Source organism: Chelonoidis abingdonii, chromosome 11 (genome assembly GCF_003597395.2).
Source record: "Chelonoidis abingdonii isolate Lonesome George chromosome 11, CheloAbing_2.0, whole genome shotgun sequence".
NCBI lineage: Eukaryota > Metazoa > Chordata > Testudines > Testudinidae > Chelonoidis > Chelonoidis abingdonii.
In genome coordinates, this window is record NC_133779.1 from 53,434,736 (window position 1) to 53,455,426 (window position 20,691).

The following is a 20,691-nucleotide window of genomic DNA, read 5'->3' on the forward strand; positions in this document are numbered from 1 at the left end:
CACACAAGCACTGCCACCCACCCTCTCCCAGGGATAGACCCCTGGGACCCCAGCTGTGACACAGAGAGAGACAGAGGCCAGAACCCTAGATAACTACGGTACATGGTCCTCCTGTTTGGGTCAAATCTCATTAATGTCCCCAGTCGAGTTCAACCCCTCGATGGCTTTGCTCCAGCTGCTCTGTCCTTACCCCTTAGCAGATCTCCCTGCATGCGCCCCCTGGATGCATTCCTGTCCCAGTGCCCACAACACCCCCTGCTGGAAGAAGTTAGGACTGGAGCTGCTGGGAGCTCCCTTCCTGGCCAACCCTCCTGCCCTACTCCCTCCAGTGCACCCCCTGCTGGGGGAGGCCGGGACTGGAGCTGCTGGGAGTGCTGCATAGTGAGCACCTCCTACACCATTCCCAAGGGCGGCAGTGGCAGCCTTCCAAACAGCTACAGCTCTGGGTTCACATCGTCTAAGAACTGCAGCTGGCAGCCGCATGGGAACTGATTCTGGCCTCCCCTGGCTGGAGAAGGCAGCAGATCCTGTGCTGCAGAGCAGAAGCAAGTGCAGCCAGGCCGCTTCCTTTCCCCTGGTGCCCCAAAGCTCAGCCAGAAACCTGCGACCCATAGTCATACCCTTGCCAGGGGCACTGCCCAGGCCTGGGCCCAAGGGCCCCACCAGCAACCAGATGGGCAAACCAACAGGGTCTGAGCTGCCTGCTAAAATAAACCCTGACATCATGTTTCCAGTCCCCCACCCCCTCCTCGGGAGAGAAGCGAAAGGCCCCAGTTCCTCCTCTTGATTTCATTCTTACACTGCTCAGATTGTGGTGCGGTTTGTTGGCCTCTCCTTTGGGGCAGCATGGTGGGGGAGGAGAGTGAGATGGGCTGTCCCTGTGGGGACCACAGGGGTGGCTCCTGCAATCATGAAGGGGCTATGAGGGTTGGGGGGAAGCAGGCTTGGGGGGAAGCAGGCTCAGGGATGCAGAAGAGGGGGGGAAGGAGCCAGGTTGGGAGCTGCACCTCCTGGCAGCTGGTTGCAGAGTCTGTGTCATTCTTTAGATGCTGCTTTTTCACTTCCCAGCTCCCTGGGTCAGAGTCAGCAGTGCAGAAACTGGTAAGTGACCCTACAGTAACAAACCAGTGAGTGCAGCCCCTCATTGCCGGGTGACCCTACAATAACAAACCAGTGAGTGCAGCCCCTCATTGCCGGGTGACCCTACAATAACAAATCGGTGAGTGTAGCTGGGGTAACTAACTGCCCTGTGTGAAGGGATGATGGCAAGTGGCCAACGGGTGGGAAATACCCTTCTGGGACACTGGCAGGTTCTCTGCTCCAGGGATGGGAGCTGGGTCACCCTTTGGGCTTAGGCTCTGCCCCACTGGGTCTGGGCCCTGCTGAAACAGCTGCAGTTTGCACCTCTGCCCCCTCCCCAGAGAACGGGTCAGTTTCGCTTTCCGGTGGGCGCGGCTAGCCCCGGCCCTTGGCCACCCCGCGGTGTTTGGGTCGCTCAAGCCCCGGGCGGGAACGTGCCGGAGGTTGGGCTTTCCAAAGGCACCTGGGCTGATCCCAGCAAGCCCCGCGTGCTCCCCTTGCAACTCCCCCTCGGGCCAGCCAGCCACGCGCGCCCCCCGGGCTCCGGGGCCGCCAGCCCCGAGCTCCGGTGTCTCCGCGGAGGGGGCGGGCGCAGGGAGGCGGCGCGTGGCAGGGGCGTGGCATGCGAGGGGTTAAATCGGCGGGCGGAGGCTGCTGCGCTCCGCGCTCCCCAGCCCGGCGAGCCAGGAGGATGCAGACAAAGGCTCCGTCTCCCTCGCTCGCCCTCCGGCGCTGAGAGCCCCGAGCGCAGCGGGACCGCCCCGAGCCTGAGCCCCAGCCCCAGCCCCCAGCGGACCGGCCCCGGCTCAGCCCCCAGCGCCTGGTGCCAGCGCCAGCCCCGGAGCCGGTAAGTCGCTGCCGCCGAGCCGGGCTGGACCCGGAAGGTTTCCCCGGGGCGGGGCGGGGGGAATCGGGGCTTGGTTCCCCGCTTGCTCAGCGGGTCGCGCCCCGGCAAAGGGCCCGGCCTCTCCCAGCTCCTGCTCCGCGCCAGCCGCTGGCTCTCCCCGGAGCGCCCGGCCGGAGAGCCCCACCCTGCGCCGGGCAGACGAACCCCAGTGCGCCCGCACCCTGGGCGGGACCCTCACGCGCGGCGTGGGGCGAGATTTCGACTCCCGCCGCCCCCCAGGGAGCCCTGCCCAGCGCTCACGCGTAGCGGCTCTGGGTGTCTCCGAGCAGCGCCGAGCTGGCTCCAGGGACAGCTGGGAGCACACGCTGGAGGCGGCGCGGTAAGAGTTAAAGATTGGTGTCTAACCCCGCGAAAGCACCAGGCTCTCCCTTCCTTGTGCCTAGCTGATGCAGCCCCCCTCCTCCGGGAGTTGGGTATTAGCTCCCCCTTCCTTGTGCTCGGTGCTGTACAAGCACTGCTTCTATCCCAGGGAGCTGGCGAGCCTGGGAAATCTCTTCTGCTACCTCTCCTGTGGGGACCAGGCCAGTCCCTCCCCACCCTACTGGAGCTGCAAATCCCCCCAGACCCAAACACCAGGGCTTCTGTTCTGGCAGCTGCAGGGGGCTTCCTCTCAAAGATCTGGAGGGGGAGGAGGGGATTTCAGGGCTGGGGCTGCCCGGAAGGAAGTGGTGAAATCCAGAGGCAGGCAATACCCACGCCAAGGAACAGCCATGTCACGGCCCGCCAGCGTGATTCAGTGGCTGACCATGGAAGCTGTTGGATCGGGCTCTGTTCTGCTGGGGATGGGAGGCTGTTTCAGGGCAGAGGTTTGGGCTGCCCTGGGACCTGTTTTCAAAGGAAATCTCTGGGCAACATGGCAAAAGGAGCCTGGGAGGCAGCATCTGAACACCTGGAAGCATGGAAAGGGCTGCTGGGTTTGTGGGAGATTTGGGTTCCATCCCAGCCTCTGCCACCTGGTCTGACTCCCTTAATCTCCCCACCTGTAACATGGGGGCAGCGTGTCTCCTGTGTCATTTCACTTGTGAGCTGCTTGGGGCAGGGACTCTGTCCTGGGGCAGTGCCTGGCGCAGTGGGGCCCTGCTCTCGGCTGCCGTAACCCAGGTAGGAAACGGTGTTGTTAATAAGATCTCCCCTCAGCGAACTTGGTGGTGGCAGTGGCATCTTCCCAGTAGAAAACCTACCTGGCTGAGCTCCCCAGGCCAGGCACCGGGCACTGTGCCATTCACAGCTTAGGGGTGTGGGCCCCCAGACCAACTTTCCCAGCTGTTCTCTCTGCCCCTTAATGCTATTTACTTCCAGTGCAGTAGGTCCCTGGGGTGATGCTCCTAACTGTGCCTAATCTCTGACCACTAGACGACAACTGTGGGTTGCTGGAGACATGGTCAGTATGAGGCAGTGGGCTGCAGGGGTTAGATCCGGGAGAGCTGTCAGGACTCCTGGGTTCTATCTCCAGCCCTGGAGGGGAGTAGGGTCTAGATGCGAGGGCACAGGGCAGAGTCACGGCACTTGGGTTCTAGCCCCGCCTATGCTGCTGACTCTGTGCGTGGCCTTGGGCATGTCATGTCCTCTGTGCCTCGGTTTACCCACCTGTCGCATCGGGCTGATGATTCTGAGCCCTCCTCGAGGGCAGGGAGCTATTTCTAGAGGCCCTCGGATGAAAAGTGCGGGAGGCATTGTTATTGTTGATTCTCTAGGACTCCCCTGGTTGCTGCGAATCCTCCATTCCTGCCTCCTGAATGTGAGCGGCCAAGCAGGAGCCCCTGAGATGGAAACGTTTCTGGTGCTGGGTGGCTCACTTGGGGCTTTGGGGAAAGATGTGGGGCGTGGTTCTCATTTGCTCCAAGGCCCCTGTAGACCCTTCTGGCAGGAACCGTAATTGAGAAACCCCCTCTGTCTTGTGATGGAGAATCTGGGGCTCTGTGTACCTAGATCTAGCGATGCCCCCCTCTACCACCAACACTCAATCCTGTCACGCGCACCCACAGCACTCAGCTCTTCAGCGAGCAGTGGACGTGCCTGGGTCTAGAATGAGACTCCAGCTCTTGGTCTAGACACCCTGGTGCACACAGGACGCCAGGTAACCGAGCCCCTCGGTTATCCACAACCTGGCCGTGCTCCTGGTGCCTGATCTCTGCACCGGAGCCCTGCAGGAGTGCACAGGTTGCGCTCCCAGGAGCTCAGGGTTGGGCTTTCTAAAGACCTCGCTCCTATCCAGGCACATGAACCGACTTTTCTGCGCTCAGTGTGCTGAAAATCCTGGGTGTCATCTCCCCCAACCCTGTGCCATTCCCCCAGGGCTGTCCCCTCTCTCCTGGCAGCTGACACAGCCGCTACTCTGGTGGCTCTTTGGCTATCTGTGGCAGCCCGGGGAGGGGCGGGGGGAGAGTCACTTGTCCCGCTGCCCCCCAGTGAAAGTTGCTGTGGCTGCAATTGTCAACAGAGATGCGAGTTTTCGGGGAGCACCTCCTGAAAATCTGAGCTCTTTAAGGCACCCCAAACTGGGGTTCCTACACCCCACACCATTTGGGAAACCCACTGGCCTGAGCATGCTCACCCTGAGCAAAAGAGTTCACAGGGCCTTCGTTGTCTTGTTTCCCCCCACCCCCATGCTCACGGTCCATCAGCCCCTCCCCAACCTCCCAGCCCTGCACTAGTGTATACTGGCTGTATCCTTCCTAGGGCAGCTGTGACCCCTGCGGTGACAGCCTGAGCCCTCCCACATGGTTCTGCCATTGTGGGAGGACGGGGAGCATTGCTGAGGGTAAGGGGCGAAAGGAAGTGGAGCCTGGGTCTCATCAGTCACGCTCCAGCCAGCAGCGCAGAAAGCCGTTCTCGAGCCGGCTCCATATGCTTGAATGGGGCAGGAGCTGGCAGATGGACTCCAGCCCTGGGATCTGGGCCGCTTGTCTCTGAGCCGAACCATGTGGCGGTGCTGCGGAGACCCCTCGAGAGCAGCCATCCGGGCCTCTGTGCAGAGACTGGTCGCGATGCCCTGTCCTGGTGTGGAGCCGAATGAAGGGGCAGAGGGTGGGCTTGTGGAGGGAGGTTAAAGAGAGATTTCCCAGCTGTCAGGCCAAGGGGGAGTGGGGAAGAGGTGGGGAGAAGGAATGCAGGGGAAAGGGGCCAGATTGGGAGTGAGAGTGTGATGCGGGCGTTGGCCGGGCTGCGTCATGTGACGGGCAGCAGAAAGTTGCTGTTCTATAATCTCCTCCCCTCACAGGCATCTCCCCCGCCACCCACCCACACCCTCAGTGCCTTTGGCGATTAAACAATCACATCGGAAATTGCTAGCAGCTCTCATCACGTCCCCTCCGTACATCTCATCGGCACACGGGCTGTGGTGCATGGCAGAGAAGCCCTTCCCTGTCCCCATGCGGCTGCTGCCCCGTCCCTGTCCCCGTGTGATCGCCGGCTCCTCTCCCACCCCACAGTGCTAGGGCTGCGCCCCGGTGTGCTCACAATCACGTGCATGCTGCTGTTGTGATGCTTGCCAGGAGGGCGGGTACTTGTGCAGACGGGGGCTGTGGGGGTGTGCAGTCTTACCCAGCCCCACAGTTGGCTGTTTTGGATTCTTGGACCTGCAGATCAGCCAACTATAAACCCTGAGTCCCATCCTCTTGTGTGGGCTACGAGTCAGTCCCTCGAAAGTCTGACTGCTGGGAGTAGACCCCTTTCCCCTTCTGTCATTGCCAAGAAACTGCTGCAGGCCAGCTGGAATTCTAACTGTGTGTCTGACAGTACATTGAGGCCCTAAGGGCACTGCACAGACACCGTCCCAGTCCCCACTCCCAAGAATCTGAATAAACCAGACAGACAAGCATGGGAGGGGAAACTGAGTCCCAGAGAGGGGAAGTGACCTGCCCAAGGGCAAGCCAGGCATAGCATCCAGATCTGAGTCCCAGTTCTGTGCCCTCCCCACCGTACCTCTGTATGTGCCAAACTTGTCATAACAGTCCCGTTTGTGGGCCATGAGAGGACCTTTGGCATTAAAGACATGGTCTTCTACCACTTGAGCTAAAGGAGCAGCCCTGTTAGCAGGCGGCAGTAGTAGGGTCTTATCCTCATCCGCTGACCAGCCACTAGAGGGAGACATGTCACCCATATTGTCCACATGCCTACCGTCCGAAGCTGCAAACACACCCACACCGTCAGAAGCTGCAAACACAGGGGGTGGGATAACTCAGTGGTTTGAGCACTGGTCTGCTGATCCCAGGGTTGAGAGTTCAATCCTTGAAGGGGCCATTTAGGGAACGGGGTAAAAATCTGTCTGGGGATTGGTCCTGCCTTGAGCAGGGAGTCGGACTAGATACCTCCTGAGGTCCCTTCCAACTCTGAGATTCTATGACAGGACAGGCCTTGCCTCCACTTTACGGGCATCTGGGCAGGGACCAAGAAGAGGGCCAAAGACTCTGCGAAATGGCTGAGATGTTCCCCTCAATCCAGCCCCCTTCGCCCTGGGAACGCGGGGTGGTCGCTGGCAAGGCTGCTAAACCCAGCCAGGCATAGGCAAGGCAGGCCAGGAGCCAGCGAGAGCCCCAGGGTCTAAATGTGTCCGTCAGCCTCTGTAACGAATCCCCCCCACTTTGTAACCATCACAGTGGCGTGGCGGGTACTGTCCTTCCAGAGCGAGATCTCGGGGGCTGGTGGAGGTGAAGGGTTAGCAGCAGATTCTCTCCCGCCTCAGCAGCAACTGTGCCAGCTTTGTCCGTCAGGGATGGTGTTTTCTAATCCCATCTGAGAGTAGAACTGACTGTTGTGTGGGGGAAGAGGCAATGGATCTCTCTATCCCCACACACCCCTTCGACGTGATCTATTGATCGACCTGTGTATTTCATACCTGCCACTAAGGGCTGTCATCTGACCCTGCCCGCTGTATCACTCGTCTGGGATGGCTGTCCTGAATCCTGTCACCCGGGGGCAGGGTGTGCAAGGATCTGGAGTCCCGTCTCCGGGGGACAAAGTGTGCAAGGATCTGGATTTCCGTCCCCGGGGGGCAGGATCTGGTCAGCTGGAGTCTCTGACTAATGTCTCCCAGGTGAAAGCATCGGATGCCGGCCAGGCAGGGCTAAGTCTGTGATTAGAACGATGCTTCCCATACTTCCCGCAGCATGTGTCATCTGAGCACTTCCCAGTGTTTTTAGAAATAATCATGAAGGCCTCTCTGGTAGGTGCCAATATCATTATTTCCATATTACAGAGAGAGAAAACTGAGGCACGGGGAGACAGTGAGTTTGTCCAAGGCGACAGAACAAGTCGGAGCTGGGAATGGAACCCAGGAGTCCTGACTCCCAGCTCCAGCACTGGCCCCCTACTTCCCTCTGTGTATAGACATAATGACTCCCTGTGTGTCTTGTCCCAGCCTGCAGCTCATCTGGAGTACGACCTGTGCACATTGCAGGTCTGCCTGGGGCACGGCTCAGTCTATGCCTGCCAAGCAACAATCTCTCAGCATCACAGCCTCACCACATGAGCTGAAGAAGGCTCCCCCAACAGCTGTTCCTAGTAGTAGGGCTTTTATCTTCATTGCAAGCCCTTCAGCTGGGAGAAACCATTGTGTGTGTGGTGGGGAGGATGTGGACACCCAATGTCTGACAGCTCCCAGCGCAACTTGGCTCCTCTAGCAGCATGAAGTCATGTGTGGCAGCCAGCCCACGGGAGGTTAACCCAGCAGCAGCCCTACTCCTGGTTCAGGATGGGGGGCTGTGGCCCCTGACTTAGCACCTCCCCTCAGAGCAGCGGGGGGAGGGGGTATAGGCAAGGATTTGTCACAGCACTAGCCTGACACTTTCACCCAGGGGCACCAAGGCCTGGTCAACTTCCCTGCAGGCCAGGCACACGTGGTGAGGCCTGGCAGTGCAGCCTCCTCAGGAGCAAGGCCAGTACCGGGGGCTGGCACAGGCAGCCCCCAGATGTAGCCTCAGAACAGGGCCACCGTCCCCTACTGCTGCACCCCTGCACTGCTATGCTGTGGCCATGGGCCCATCTTGCTGGGTATCCTGTCTCCAGCATCACCCGGCACCAACCACTTCAGAGGAAGGAACGTGTAGTGATGGGAGAACCTGCTGCGCCCTGGTCAGTTCCCTCCTGACCCCTTAGCTTCTGCCCTGAAGCATGATACTGCTGGTGATTAGATAACAAAATACTCCACCAATGGGCTTGCCATTTCCCCACTAAAGAGAGTTGGCTGATCACATGAGGTGTTTTCTTTGCCCTTCCCCAGTGTCACTCACTGGGAAATCTGCCCAAATGGCTCTTTTGGCATCAAAACTATGAGAGACTCTGAACCACCTGTCCCAATTTTTCCGTGGTGGAGGGGGCAGGAAGGGGAGGTTGGGGAGCTGTTACTTGGCTGCAGGTGCAAATCAGAATCGTGACCACTAGAGCTGGGTGAATCGTTTTCTTTTTTTTTTGTCCACCTCCCCTCCTTACACACTGGTCGTTTTGAAAATTGGTGCCTGGGGGGAAAAGAGTTGTTCTGGGTCGGATGGAAAAAGAACATTTTCAAAATTACCAGTGAAACAAGAAGCCAAAAAAACCCCAAGCTGACATTTTAGGTCGAACAAAACATTTTTGCTTTGACAAAAATCAGTCTGATTCATTTCGATGTTGAGCATTGTTAGATGGGTTTGCATTTTTGCCAAATGAAACTGAAGGAGATTTTGAAAGTAATTTTTTAAATTGAAAATAAAAACCAAAACGGATTTCTCCTTCCCCTCCCCAAATTTGTTTTGTTGTGAAGGGAACAATTTCAGTGCAAGTGACACGAAATGAGCAAAACATTTGTTTGGTTGAATTGGCATTTACCTCCCAAGTTATGGCCAAAAATTGTCATCCATTTCTAGTGGTAGCTGAGAAAGGAGCAAAGTGGTTCCAAAAGAGGGTGGATTTGCCAGCCCAGCGGGCTCATGTTTAAACTGTGGTGAAATGGGCTGGGAAAACCCTTCCTGTTTTGTGTAGTTCCCCCTTTGGTTTTAAATATTTTCTTCTGACCAGGACTCACAGCGGAAGTGAGATCCAGGGTTTAAAGCAAGGGGGTGGAGGCAGGAACATCTGGACTCTAGTCTCATCTCTGGAAGGGAGGGTGGCCTCATCATTATATCAAAGGAGCAGGAGTCAGGACTCCTGCGTCCCAGTGGCTCTAGGAGGGGACGCGGGAGTAGTGGCTTGAGCAGGGGGCTGGCGGTAAGAACTGGTTTCTATTCCTGATTCTGCTGTAGGCTTTCAGCAAACTCTTGAGTGAGTTACCCTCTGACTCACTTTCCTCACCCGTTCAACATGTGGATGATGATACTTGTCCCCTTGCTCATAGTTCAGGAATGTTTGGAAAGTGCTTGGAGAGAAGTGGCTGCATCATTGCAAAGTCCTTTGCTGAGCTGGGTTAGTGCATGAGTGCACCCCCGCTGCCCTCTACTGGATGAATTAGAGCTGCTCCTCCGTGTGTCATAGGCCCCGTAGTGCTGGCAGCTGATGGTGATTCTCCGGCAGGGGGCCATGCCTTTGGAGCAGGAGGATCTGAGTTCTGTCCCTCTGAATTTCCCCAGCATGCAGCGTGGTGACTAGCCGCCTCTGGGGGCATCCCAGAAACAGTTAACTATCAGGCCTGTCTCTGAAAGACCTCTCTCTCTCTGGGTGTCAATGCTGTGCTTGCAGTACAGGGCTGCCAGTCACTTGGCATTGTCCTGGGGATTTGGGTGCTTGGAATCGCCGAATAAAAGTCCCATTGTTTGGGGCACACACCAACCCCCCCACCACACACACACACACTCTGCTCGTCTTTTGTTTGTGTCCCTGAGCTTTTCTTCATGGCTCCAGCAGCCGACCGGACATTCCATTCCATTTCCGGGGGGGCCCCGCTTGCTGGAGGATTTGCATTGATTGACCAAGTTAGATCCAAAGTGTTTGTGTGTGGGGAGAGGTGTTGTGTGTGTGTGTGGGGGGGAACAATGCAGTGTGGGTGTGAAAAGAGCACCAGGGGTGCTGCTTCTTGGAGCTGAGGATGATGGAGCAAGATCAGAGGAAGGAAAGAAAGAAAGATGGGGAAAGAGCGAAGGAATGGGAAAGTGGGAGGAGAGAGGGAGAGGGAATCGGCTCCGTCTTCTTGTTCATCTTGATATTATTTCCAGCTGTTGGGAGGAAACTCGAACCTGCCAATGCTTTCAGCAGACACGGGGGATCTCAGTCCAGGGTCAGGTTAAATATTCCACATCTGCTACAATGGGAATTCCACTGAGCCAGATCCCCCGCCCGGCCGCAAGGGGCTGAAACCCACGGCCCTACCTGGTATCACATGCCTGGTATCACATCCAAAATCTCTGCTTCTCTGGGCCCTGTGACACTGGCAAGAAAGCAGCTGCCCTGGCAGGTCTCTGGTCCTATGGGGGTTGGGGAATAAGTATGTCAAGAGGCTGTGATGAGGGTTGGGGGGAAACAGGGCCGGGGGAAGCAATATGAAAGGAACCGAGATGCATGGAATGACTGGCACTCCCCAGGCACCCACAAGGCTGGAGAAATCGGGGAGCCATCGGGTCACTCAAGTTCCTGCTTCCTGCCCCTTGCCAGCCCCTTTGTGCAGAAAGTGGAGGGGAAGCACATTGTGCTGGCGAGACAGAGGGCTAGTGGGGGCCATTGCCGGGCAAGTAATGGGGCTCCTCAGTCACACTCAGGCCCCTCTGCAAGTGGTGACTGGGAATGGCCCTCCGAGAATCCCCCTGGGGTGGCATGAAGTGTCTGAACCCACCCAACGGGGGCTGTGGCTGGAATGCCTTGGGCCCTGCCCGTTCTCTGCTTGCTGGGGCCATAGAGGCACTATGGGGAGCAGAGCGTAAGTTAGAGCTGCCCCGAGGCTGCTCTAACTAACACTGGGGGCTGGGCTGGCCTCTGCATAGCCCTAGAATATGACGAGTGCAAAGGTGGCTTAAAGCCTCCTGCTCTGGTGCAAGTAGGGAGCTGACTGAGAATCAGGCTGTAGAATCCCAGCCTTCGCTTCATGGAGCTCTCAGGGCATTATGGTTGGTGCCTTGTTAATAGAAAAATTGACGTGCTGAAGTGGGCTGAAAGATGAGCCAGAGCAAGATCATGAGCTGGGGGAGATGGGAGCTGACAGAGAGAGGGCACTACAAGGGTCTGCAGGCAGGGAGAGGGATTTGCTGAGTGCTGTGACCAGGAGCAGGGAGTGAGGGAAACTAGCCCAAGCTGGGGAAAGTCTCCCAAGGGAATCTAGGTGGGAGGGGAAACTGAGGCACAGAGTGGAGAAGGGACTTGCATGGCAGTGGCACAGATGGAACCCAGGTCTCCTGACTTCCAGGCCAGGCACCGAGCCTCTCCCTTCCCAGAGGATGCGTTGAGCTTCTTGCTCTCATGTCCCTTGCTACGACTTAGCCTTGGGGGACTTGCAGGCGGCATGCACAAATGGTCAGTGGCTGCAGAAGCCACCAAACGTCTGGCTGGTATGCAGGAGGCAGCGTGGGGCAGTGGTTAGGGGCTGCTGGGGCCTCAGAACTCCTGGGTTCTCTTGCCAGCTTTACCCAGGGTTGGCTGTGCGACCTCACGGGAGTTGCTTCGCCTCCCTTGTTATTTGCAAAGCTGGATGGAAAACAAACATTCTTGCAACAATTTTTGCTGTTATTTATCGGAATTTAAAATGGAAAAAATTCCGCGGGTCAGGATTGAGGGGCACCAGCAGAACTGGGGTGGGAGGGAGCCTGCACAGAGACACCCCTTGCTGTCCTATGGGCGAGCCAGCCACATGATGCATTTTCAGCTCATGTGCTGCCGTTGGCTTGTTTTATTGTTTTTAAAAATTGCTTCTGGGGTGATTGGTTGTGTAACAAATGATGCTTTGCCATTGGGATGGCACCTTACCAGGGCCTGGGCACTCTTCCAGCGCTTCCTGCCGAGGAATTGGCTCAACACACTCTCTGCTGCTTCTGGAGGCGTTTTCCTCCATGGAGACTTGTTCTGTGCAGGTGTTTGTGTGGGGGGCGAGGGATGCAGCATGAAGCAAGGCACAGAACCCTGAGCTTGGGAGTCTGATGTCAAGGGAGCACTGGGATCAACTAGTTTGACCTCCTGGATACCCAGGAGAGAGAACGGCTCTGAGTTAATTCCTGTTGGAACCAGAGCAGATCTTCTAGGCAAACATCCAGTCTTGATTTAAAGCTGGCCAAGGATGGAGAATCCACTGTGACCCTTGATCTCTGTCGTACCTGGTCACTCCACACCACAGCTGAGACCAGGTGGTGTCCCTTATCTCGACTGGCTCTTCAGGAGTATGGGGTGCTGGCAGGGGTCACTGCATCAGGGAGAGTCCGTATTTGCGCAGGCTCCTCATATTCCCATCTGGGGTCGTTACCCGGCTTCGACTTGGTTGGGCTGTCTTTGGTTTTTGCTGCCACAGATCTCATGTGCACCAAGGTTTACGTCCGAGGGCAGTGCCAGGAGGGAGTCGTTCTGAAGACACCAGCTTCTCCACGGTCCTGGGCGCTCTCCTAACAGTTGAAAACGTGACCCTCATTTCCAGTCGGAATTGTCTCGCTTCATTGAGACCAGTGCACCCCATGGGTGCCCAGTCGGAGCTGTTCAAGTGAATGCATCCTGATGGTCTTTTACGTGCCAAAGGGCCGGTTCTCCCGCCTCGTTCGAACACACATCTCTGAGCACCTCGTTGGCTCTCCTGAAATCCCTGTGAAGAGGGGAGAATTATTGCTTAGACTGTCAACTTCTTGGGGCAGAGACTGTGTTTGTACAGCCCCTAGCACCCTGGGGTCCTGCTCCATGACTGATGGAGCTACAGATCAATAGCACTGCTCTCCCATGTCACAGATGGGGGAGCCAGGGTAGAGGGGAACTGAGGCCAAACCTTGGGCATCAGTGCTGCAAGGCTTTGAGGATCTCCGTGGCACTGAAATTTTGGACTTAGGCGGCAGAGGCAGCTGCATTAGTCCAGTGCCTGAGCCACCAGTTCATCCCTCATCCATGCACTGTGCCCAGTCTGACATGTCTTCAGCTCACGCGGCTAGAAAAGCCTCTGTGTTAGCTGCTGCTGCATAGCATCCCCCAGAAATAATCCTAGCCAACCAACAGTCGCTGAATCCGCTGAGGCTAAATTGGTTCTTCCCTTGGCCGCAATTGGCTGGCCGTGGGTTTGCCCCACAGATGCTTATCTGAAAATCTGTAAACAAGCAGCTGGAGGAAGAGCTCTTCCTGCTTCGGAGATTAAAAAAACCCTGTTGACTCAATCTCGAAACTCACAGCAAAACTGAAAGGGTGGCGGGGCAGGTGCTGTGGTTAAATCCACGTACAGACCAACCTGGCACAGGAGTGATATGAACAAGGGAGCTCAGCTCCCCCATGGGACAGCAACGAGTTTGCCGACGTGATCCCCTAATCCAGGACTTGTGCCGAACAGCTCCGAGATCAACAGCCTGCTGGAGGCTGACAACCGATCTGTCTCTGGTGCTGGATGCTCTCCAAAGAAACGGACACATCACAGAAAGCTCCTGCATCACCTGGGCCTGCCTGGAGAAAGCCAGCTGCAGGATATTTAAGGAAAAGCCCCCCAAAAGCTGCATAATTACATCTCCAAACACTTAAAATGATGTTTGCAAAGCACCTGGAGCACCTCGAATGGCAGGTGTCATTGCTGCATACAGAGCGTTAGTGGTTGGAGGAGGAGTAACTAGGAGGATTTGTCATGGACTGGGCATGTGATTGTACTGGGGCAGAATCAGTAATGGAACCCAGGAGTCCTGACTCCCAGCCACCTGCTCTAACCACCAGCGCCCACTCCAATCCCAGGGCTGGCCTAGAACCCAGGATTACTCGTCCCCCCATCCCTCCTCGCACACCTGTGTGTGCAGCGATGAACAGCAAGGGACAAAGACAGGAAGATGCGGAGGGAGAGAGGAAGGAAACAAGCAGGAGCCCTGTTTGGGTTGTTTCCACTGGTTAACAACCAGCTTCCTGCATCCCCGTTCCTGTGCTACATCCTGTCAGAGCCACAGGCCCCACCTCAGCTGCCATCTCTTTCCCAGCCCCCCGAGCCGTTGTATTTAGGGCAGCGCCAGCGTTCAGGAGGGCAGCAAGGCAGGAGATTACTTCTGCCCAAATGGGGTCAGCTGATAGCAGTGCAATTCCCATCACGGCAGATCCGGGCCATGTGATCCACACTAAGCAGATTGTCTGGAGGAGATAAAGAGGGGCAGGGAGGAGGGGTATGGAATGGAGCTGGGATTCCCACTGTCTCCAGGATGGGGGTCCCGATGGGGAGACGGAGGGGGAGGCAGTGTGTCCCCATCCACCCCTGAGGGGCTCTTCTTCCTGCTCGGGGTGGGCCAAGATAAGTGCGAGGACTGGCCCATCCTGCTCTCAGCGAAGCCAATAGATAGAACGTGCTAAGACTCCTGCCCAGCGTCAGGCTTGGCACAGCCTGACATTTTGATTAAAAAAAACGTGAAGAATATAAAACAAACACAGCCCAGATTAAAGGGATTAAAAGCTGGTCTCAAAATGTAATTGTAACTGGGGAATCGTCATTGGGTGGGCGTGTTTCCAGCGGGGTCCTGTGGGGATCGGTTCTTGGGCCTACCCTGTGGAACATTTATATCAATGACCTGGACGAAAACCTGAAATCATCCCTGCTAAAGTTTGCAGGTGACCTAAAGTTTGGGGAGCAGTGAATGAAGAGGACAGGTCACCGACAGAGCGATCTGCATCGCTTGGTCCATGGGCACCAGCAGACGATACGTTTAAATACGGCTGCATGTAAATGTACACAGCTAGGAACATAGAGTGTAGCCGTACTTACAGGATGGGGGACTTGATCCTGGGAAGCAGGGACCGTGAGAAAGATCTTGGGGATCGTGGTGAATAATCAGCTGAACATGAGTTCCCAGTGGGATGCGGTGGCCAAAAGAGCTCATGGGCTCTTGGGTGGGGGAGGCATAAACAGGGGAATGGTGAGAGGGAGCAGAGAGGTTATTTTATCTCTGTATCTGGCACTGGTGCGACCACTGCTGGGATCCTATGTCCAGTTCTAGAGTCCCCTCTTCGAGAAGGACTTTGATAAATTGCAGAGGGGTCAGAGAAGAGCCACGGAAATGATTAAAAGATGAGAGAACCTGCCTGAGAGCGAGAGACGCAAAGAGCTCAGACTGTTTAGCTTAACAAAGAGAAGGTGAAGAGGAGACTTGATCACAGCCTATAAATATCTACCTGGGGAACAAATATTTAATAATGGCCTCTTCAGTCTAGCCGAGAAAGGTCCAACATGATCCAACGGCTGGAAGTTGAAGCTGGACCGATTCAGACTGGAAATAAGGTGTAAATTTTTAACAGAGAGAAATTAACCACTGGATCAGTTTCCTAAAGGTTGTGGGGGATTCTGCATCACCCACAATCTTTAAATCAAGAGGGGATATTTGTCTAAAAGCTCGGCACTGGTTATTGCCCGAGTTATGCCGGTCAGAGGGATGATCGCAGTGGTTCCTGATGGCCTGAGACTCTGTGGATCAATGGGAGTGTTTGCCCATGATCTCAGTGGGGCCAGAATTTCAGGGGTGATTGGAGTGGGGAGCCCCGTCTCACCTCGGTGGAAAGGTCCCTGCTGCGACATGACTCGTGCTGGGTCACGCAGCCATTCGTGGCAAAATCAGGAACAGAACCCCAAAGTCCTGGCCTCCAGCCCCTTTGCTCCCTCCTGGTCCAAGCCAGGCCCAGAGCTGCGAATGCCAGGCCTGTGCTTTAGCCATGGGCCCGTCTTTTGTTTTTGTTTATAGAAGGCTGCAGCAGCCACTGGGTCAAATCTCCTGCCCCTGGCCACCAGCCAGCCTGCAGACTTGGTGTCTGGCTAGAACTGGTCAGCAGGGTCTGGCCGAGGTCGAAGGTTGGCTTGTCTTGCGGTTGCTAGGTCACCTGTTAATGTGGTGGGTCGTTAGCTCAGCCAGCTGGAGGAGGCAGAAGGTGAGTACGAAGTCCCCTCTCCTCTGTGCTCGTCGGACAGGCTGCGCTAACGTTAAGGGAGCGCACAGATCATTCTAATGGCAGCAGCTGAGACAGGCAGGCAGAGACAGTCTCTGCCCCAGCTGAGGCCTGCACTGTGATCACCTATGAACGCGCAACAGGTGAATCTCAACCTGTGACAGCTGGTGCCTCCTGCTGGGCTGTTCAGGTTAGCGGGTCACTCCAGGGAACCAAATTCCTTGGGAATCTCCGCTGGATCAGGCCTGCCGGGCTCTGAGGTACCACCCCGGATCCCCCTGCTGCCAGACAGTGCAGAAACAGGGACCACTGATATAGAGATGGGGGTGGGGGCAGGGTAGGGGGGCTGGTTCAGTTATACCCTCCAGCCTTTCCATGCAATGATGGTTCTCCCCACATGGCTGGAGGCTGGTTGGCTGAAGCTGCCTCGCTCCCAGCTGCTGCTGAGCCCCCAGAACATCCCTGCCCGCTCACTCCAAGCACCACCTCTCTCCAGTGCATCCTTTCCCCTCCCCCATCTCCTGCATCCTGGGGTGGGAGGTAGTGCACCCCTTTTTCAACCCTTCCATCCTAGTCTACTCATAAGAGGCAAATACTGCAACAGACCTGCTGCTGCTCACAGCTTCCCAGGAGTAGCAGGGAGTGACCCCAGGGCCTTCTATGCTGGAAAGCTGATACCTGAGCTAAAGGAGTATCCCCCCTGGCTGCCAGTACTATGGGGGGAGGATGGCGTCTGGAGCCCCCAGGATCTCTCCAGGCAAAAGGAAGGGAACCGCTCCTACCTAGCTAGTGAGGAGGGATTGTCAGGGTTAAAATAATGCTGGACTCGGCAGTTGCCATGGTGATTTCTTTGCGCCTAGAAACTCAACCACTGTTGCTTCCAGTCCCCTGGGGGGTCCCTCCGATGCCTCCCCCCCTCCATCAGGCCGCTCAGCCCATTTCACACTTCATCCAGGGCCACAAACTTTAATTTGCTCTGTCAAGCCAGCCCCCATGTTTCCCAGCGGCTTGGGAGGGACAGGGAGGAGGGCAGGGGGACCACATGCTGGGAAGAGACTGACCTGCAGAGGGTCTGTGTGGGGCAGCTCCTCTGACAGGGAATCAACTGCCCCCGACCCCAGAGGAACCACAATGGTCTGTCTGCCTGGCATCCCCTATGCATTTCTGGTGCGCTCTGTATCCATGCACCTAGCAGTGGGATCCGTCCCCCTCCCCTGCCGGCTGCAGACATGAAATCCCTCCTGTTCTAGGGCCTTTCCTCCCCTAGTCACAGGCTCAGGGCAGCTGTACTGTTTCCAGTACATCCATCTCCTGTGCTGCACCCTCGCCTGCCCACGAAAGTGAAGATGTTCTGAGTGGGGAGAATCAGACACTTCAGCCGCAGACACACACCCCACCCCAGCCAGATTCACCAGTGTAGCTGCTGCTGAACACTGGCCCCCAAATCCAAAGTCTTGTGTGCTTCTACAGTGCCCTTCGTCTGAGGAGCTCACAGCTCTTTGTTATCTGCAAGTTAGGAAGCAGGAAATCGAGGCACAGGAAGGGGAAGTGACAGACCCAAGAGCTGGGAAAGGAACCCCGGCGTCCTAGCTCCCAGTTTCCCTTCTCTAACCTCTAGACAACCCAGGAGGCTTTAAGCATTTGACTCCACTCCCTCGCCAGAGGTGTGTGTTGTGGAACCCAGGAGTCCTGGCTCCCAGACAATGCTCTGTTCTCCAGAGGGAGGGGCTGTGGCAGAGCAATTCAGGAATGCGGGCAGGGCCGAAGCCAGGGAGAACAAATTTAAATGTTTGATGTTAGTGGGGACGGGCCCAAGCCAGCTGGATAACAGGAAGCATAAACCAAACTCCTTCTTGCTTTTTCCTTGTCACTCCACTGAGAAAATAGCCTGGCTGGGGAGAGAAAATAATTACTCTCATCACTGCATCCAGCTGGTGTGTGCGAGCTGCTTTTTGTGAATGGGGCTCCCTGAGCCATGCCCCTTCATGCATATTCAGGAAGCACTTTGCATGTAAGGTATGAATGGAAGCAGAAGCGGGTGGTCACTTGTCGCAGCCCTTTCATAGTCTTCCTCTGCCTATTGCAGGGTCTGGTTGGCCTCCCTCTCCTTGTCTTATTACTGAACCAGTAATCCCTGCCCACCATAGCACCAGCTGAATGCCTCCCCCAGGCGTGCCATCCCGGGTCCTTTCCACCAGAGCTGAACACACAGGCTGCCCCCATGTGGTGACACTGGGCAGCGTGGGCTGGGAACTGGAAAGCCAAGAAGAACCACAGGGTCTGTCTGCCCAGCAGCCCGGATAAAGAATCTCCCTTTAGATCCAGTGTAGTCCTGTGCTGTGAGGGACACTGCAGGTCCCCGTGTCACCATAGGGAAGGCCACCACATCTCCTAGTCCATGTGATCTACTCCAGCTTCCACACCACTCACTCCCCATTCCCCCACTAGATGATTGAGTCCACATCTACCTCTCCAAGGTCATTCTTGCCTTCCAAAGGGATTTTGGTCCCTCTTGGCTCTGCCCATGAATGGCCAGGAGGAAGCGCTGTCTAGCACCATTGAGACCAGGCTCAACACCCAGCAGCGTCCGGCCGCTGGTTGGGAGCCTACCTGTGCTGTGACTGGCAGTCCCCAGGGGGAAGCCAGCAGTCTGAGTAGCAGGACCAGGGAAGATTCAAAGCGGAGGCAGATCATCTGGAGGGATGACCCTGTTATCCTCATTCTAATAAAGTTCCTTGCTGAGGGTTGGAAGAAGGCAACTCACTACTATTGTCACCTGACTCGAGTGCTGTGTGTTGCGGTACAATGCCCTGGGCAAGAGAGGGCTCCATTGTGTGAGGCTTTGGGGAAGGGGGGGGGAGAGAGAGAGAGAGTGTGTGTGTGTGTGTGTCTGTGTGTGTGTGAGAGAGAGAGTATGTGTTTTCCCTTCCTCATTTTTCTGCCAGCTACAGAAAATGTTGTAAAATTAAATAAGGGGGGCGGGGGGGGCAGGGTGTAGAGTGGGATTTGGCAGAAAAAAACCACCACCACCACCACAGAATTTCTCTCGCTTTTCCCAGCTAGTTCTAGAAATCGTGGGAGCTTTGTGCTTGGAGTTTATCTCAGTTCAGTATGAGAATTGGAATATAGATTACAAACACCCTCCCAAAGGAACAAATCACATTGCATTAGTCACTGGAATTATGACTAGCTGGGATGGAATGGGTCCATCCAGCCTGTGACTGTAACACATTTAGCTACTGATAGCAATTACATCTCCAATGTGTTCATTCACTGAGCAATGTATTTATTGATGCTTTTTGTTTGCTGACCTCTTTACTGACCTGTCTTCCCTGGGGGAAAATGAGTCTTCATTCATTAATGCTTCAGGATCCTTAGAAGGTGTGAGAGCACTGTAACATGGCAATTTGCAATAGAATTTATGTATAAATACGTATTAATTATCCCAGCCCCTGTACTGGGGGTGGGGATGTGTCCTTTATAGATGCAGAAACTGAGCAACACAGCAGAGAAGTGAGATCCCTAGTGGCATAGGTGGCTCCTGCTTGTGGTACTATGGGTTCGAACCACCACGTGTACCTTTTGGGGGAACAAATCTGTGACAAGATGCCGAGATTCCAAGGCCAGAAGAGACCACTGTGATCATCTAGCCTGACCTCCTGGATAACATGGGCCAGAGAACTTCCCAAAACTAATTCCTAGAGCAGATCTGTTAGGAAAAAAATCCCATCTTTATTTTAAAAGGGTCAGTGATGGAGATCCACCACAACCCTTGGTAAATTGTTCCGATGGTTAATTGCTCTTACCAGTGCAAATTTACCCCTCTATTTCCAGTCTGAATAGCTTAAACTTCCAGCCATTGGATCGTGTTCGACCTTGGACCGAATAGCCCATTATACATCCTTGTTCCTAGTGTAGATATTTAAAGGTGTAATCAGGTCACCTTTTAATCTTTGCTTTGTTAAACTAAAGAGAATGAGCTCTTTCAGTCTGTCACTGTAGGACTTTTTTTTTTTTTTTAATCCTTTAATCATTCTTGTTGCTCTTCTCTGATCCCTCTCCAATTTATCAATATTCTTCTTGAACTGTGGACACCAGAACGGGACACAGGATTCCAGCAGCTGTTGCACCAGTGCAAAATATAGAGGTAAAATAATCTCTCTGCTCCTTCTCGAGATTCCCCTGTTTATGCCTCCCAGGATGACATTCGCTCTTTTGCCTAATGAGCTCTTTAAATTAGTGGGCAAAAGGCTGGATGATGAAAATTCCCAACTGTTTGATAATGAGATCAGACTGGCCAACAAGAGTTCTAGAGCAATGTGATACTGAAGTTGGATTGGCCCACCAGTGTTCTAGAGCAGTGTGACAATAAGGTTGGATTGCCCCATGAGTGTTCTAGAACAGTGTGCTAAGGTTGGATTGGCCCATGGATGCTCTAGAGTAGTGTGACAATAAGGTAGGATTAGCCTATTTGGGTTTTAGGGCAGTGTGGCAGTAAGGTTGGATTGGCCCACAGAGGTGTCAGAGCAGTATAATGCTGAGGTTGGATTGGACCATGGGTGTTCTAGAGCAGTGTGACGATAAGGTCGGATTGGCCCATTGGGGTTCTAGGGCAGCATGATGCTGAGGTTGGATTGTCTGTCAGTGGTGTCACTATATGTCCCTACTGTGTGATCCTATGCCCCACACTTGTCACCATCACCACTGTGTTGATCTCTCCCTGGGAA

At 55.2% G+C, this 20,691-nt stretch overlaps 1 protein-coding gene across 2 annotated transcripts in view; it reads left to right on the forward strand.

Moving 5' to 3' along the window:
- The first annotated feature begins 1,741 nt into the window (after positions 1-1,741).
- The window catches only part of PEA15 (proliferation and apoptosis adaptor protein 15), a 35,851-nt gene continuing 16,901 nt past the window's right edge, over positions 1,742-20,691 (forward strand). Inside the window, exons 1-2 of one of the 2 annotated variants that reach the window (XM_032796303.2) lie at positions 1,878-1,927; positions 20,063-20,111. The gene's annotated coding sequence lies outside the window, so the exon portion shown is untranslated. Of the gene's footprint in view, positions 1,928-20,062; positions 20,112-20,691 lie in introns of both variants that reach the window. The other variant, XM_032796302.2, reaches the window with a different exon arrangement.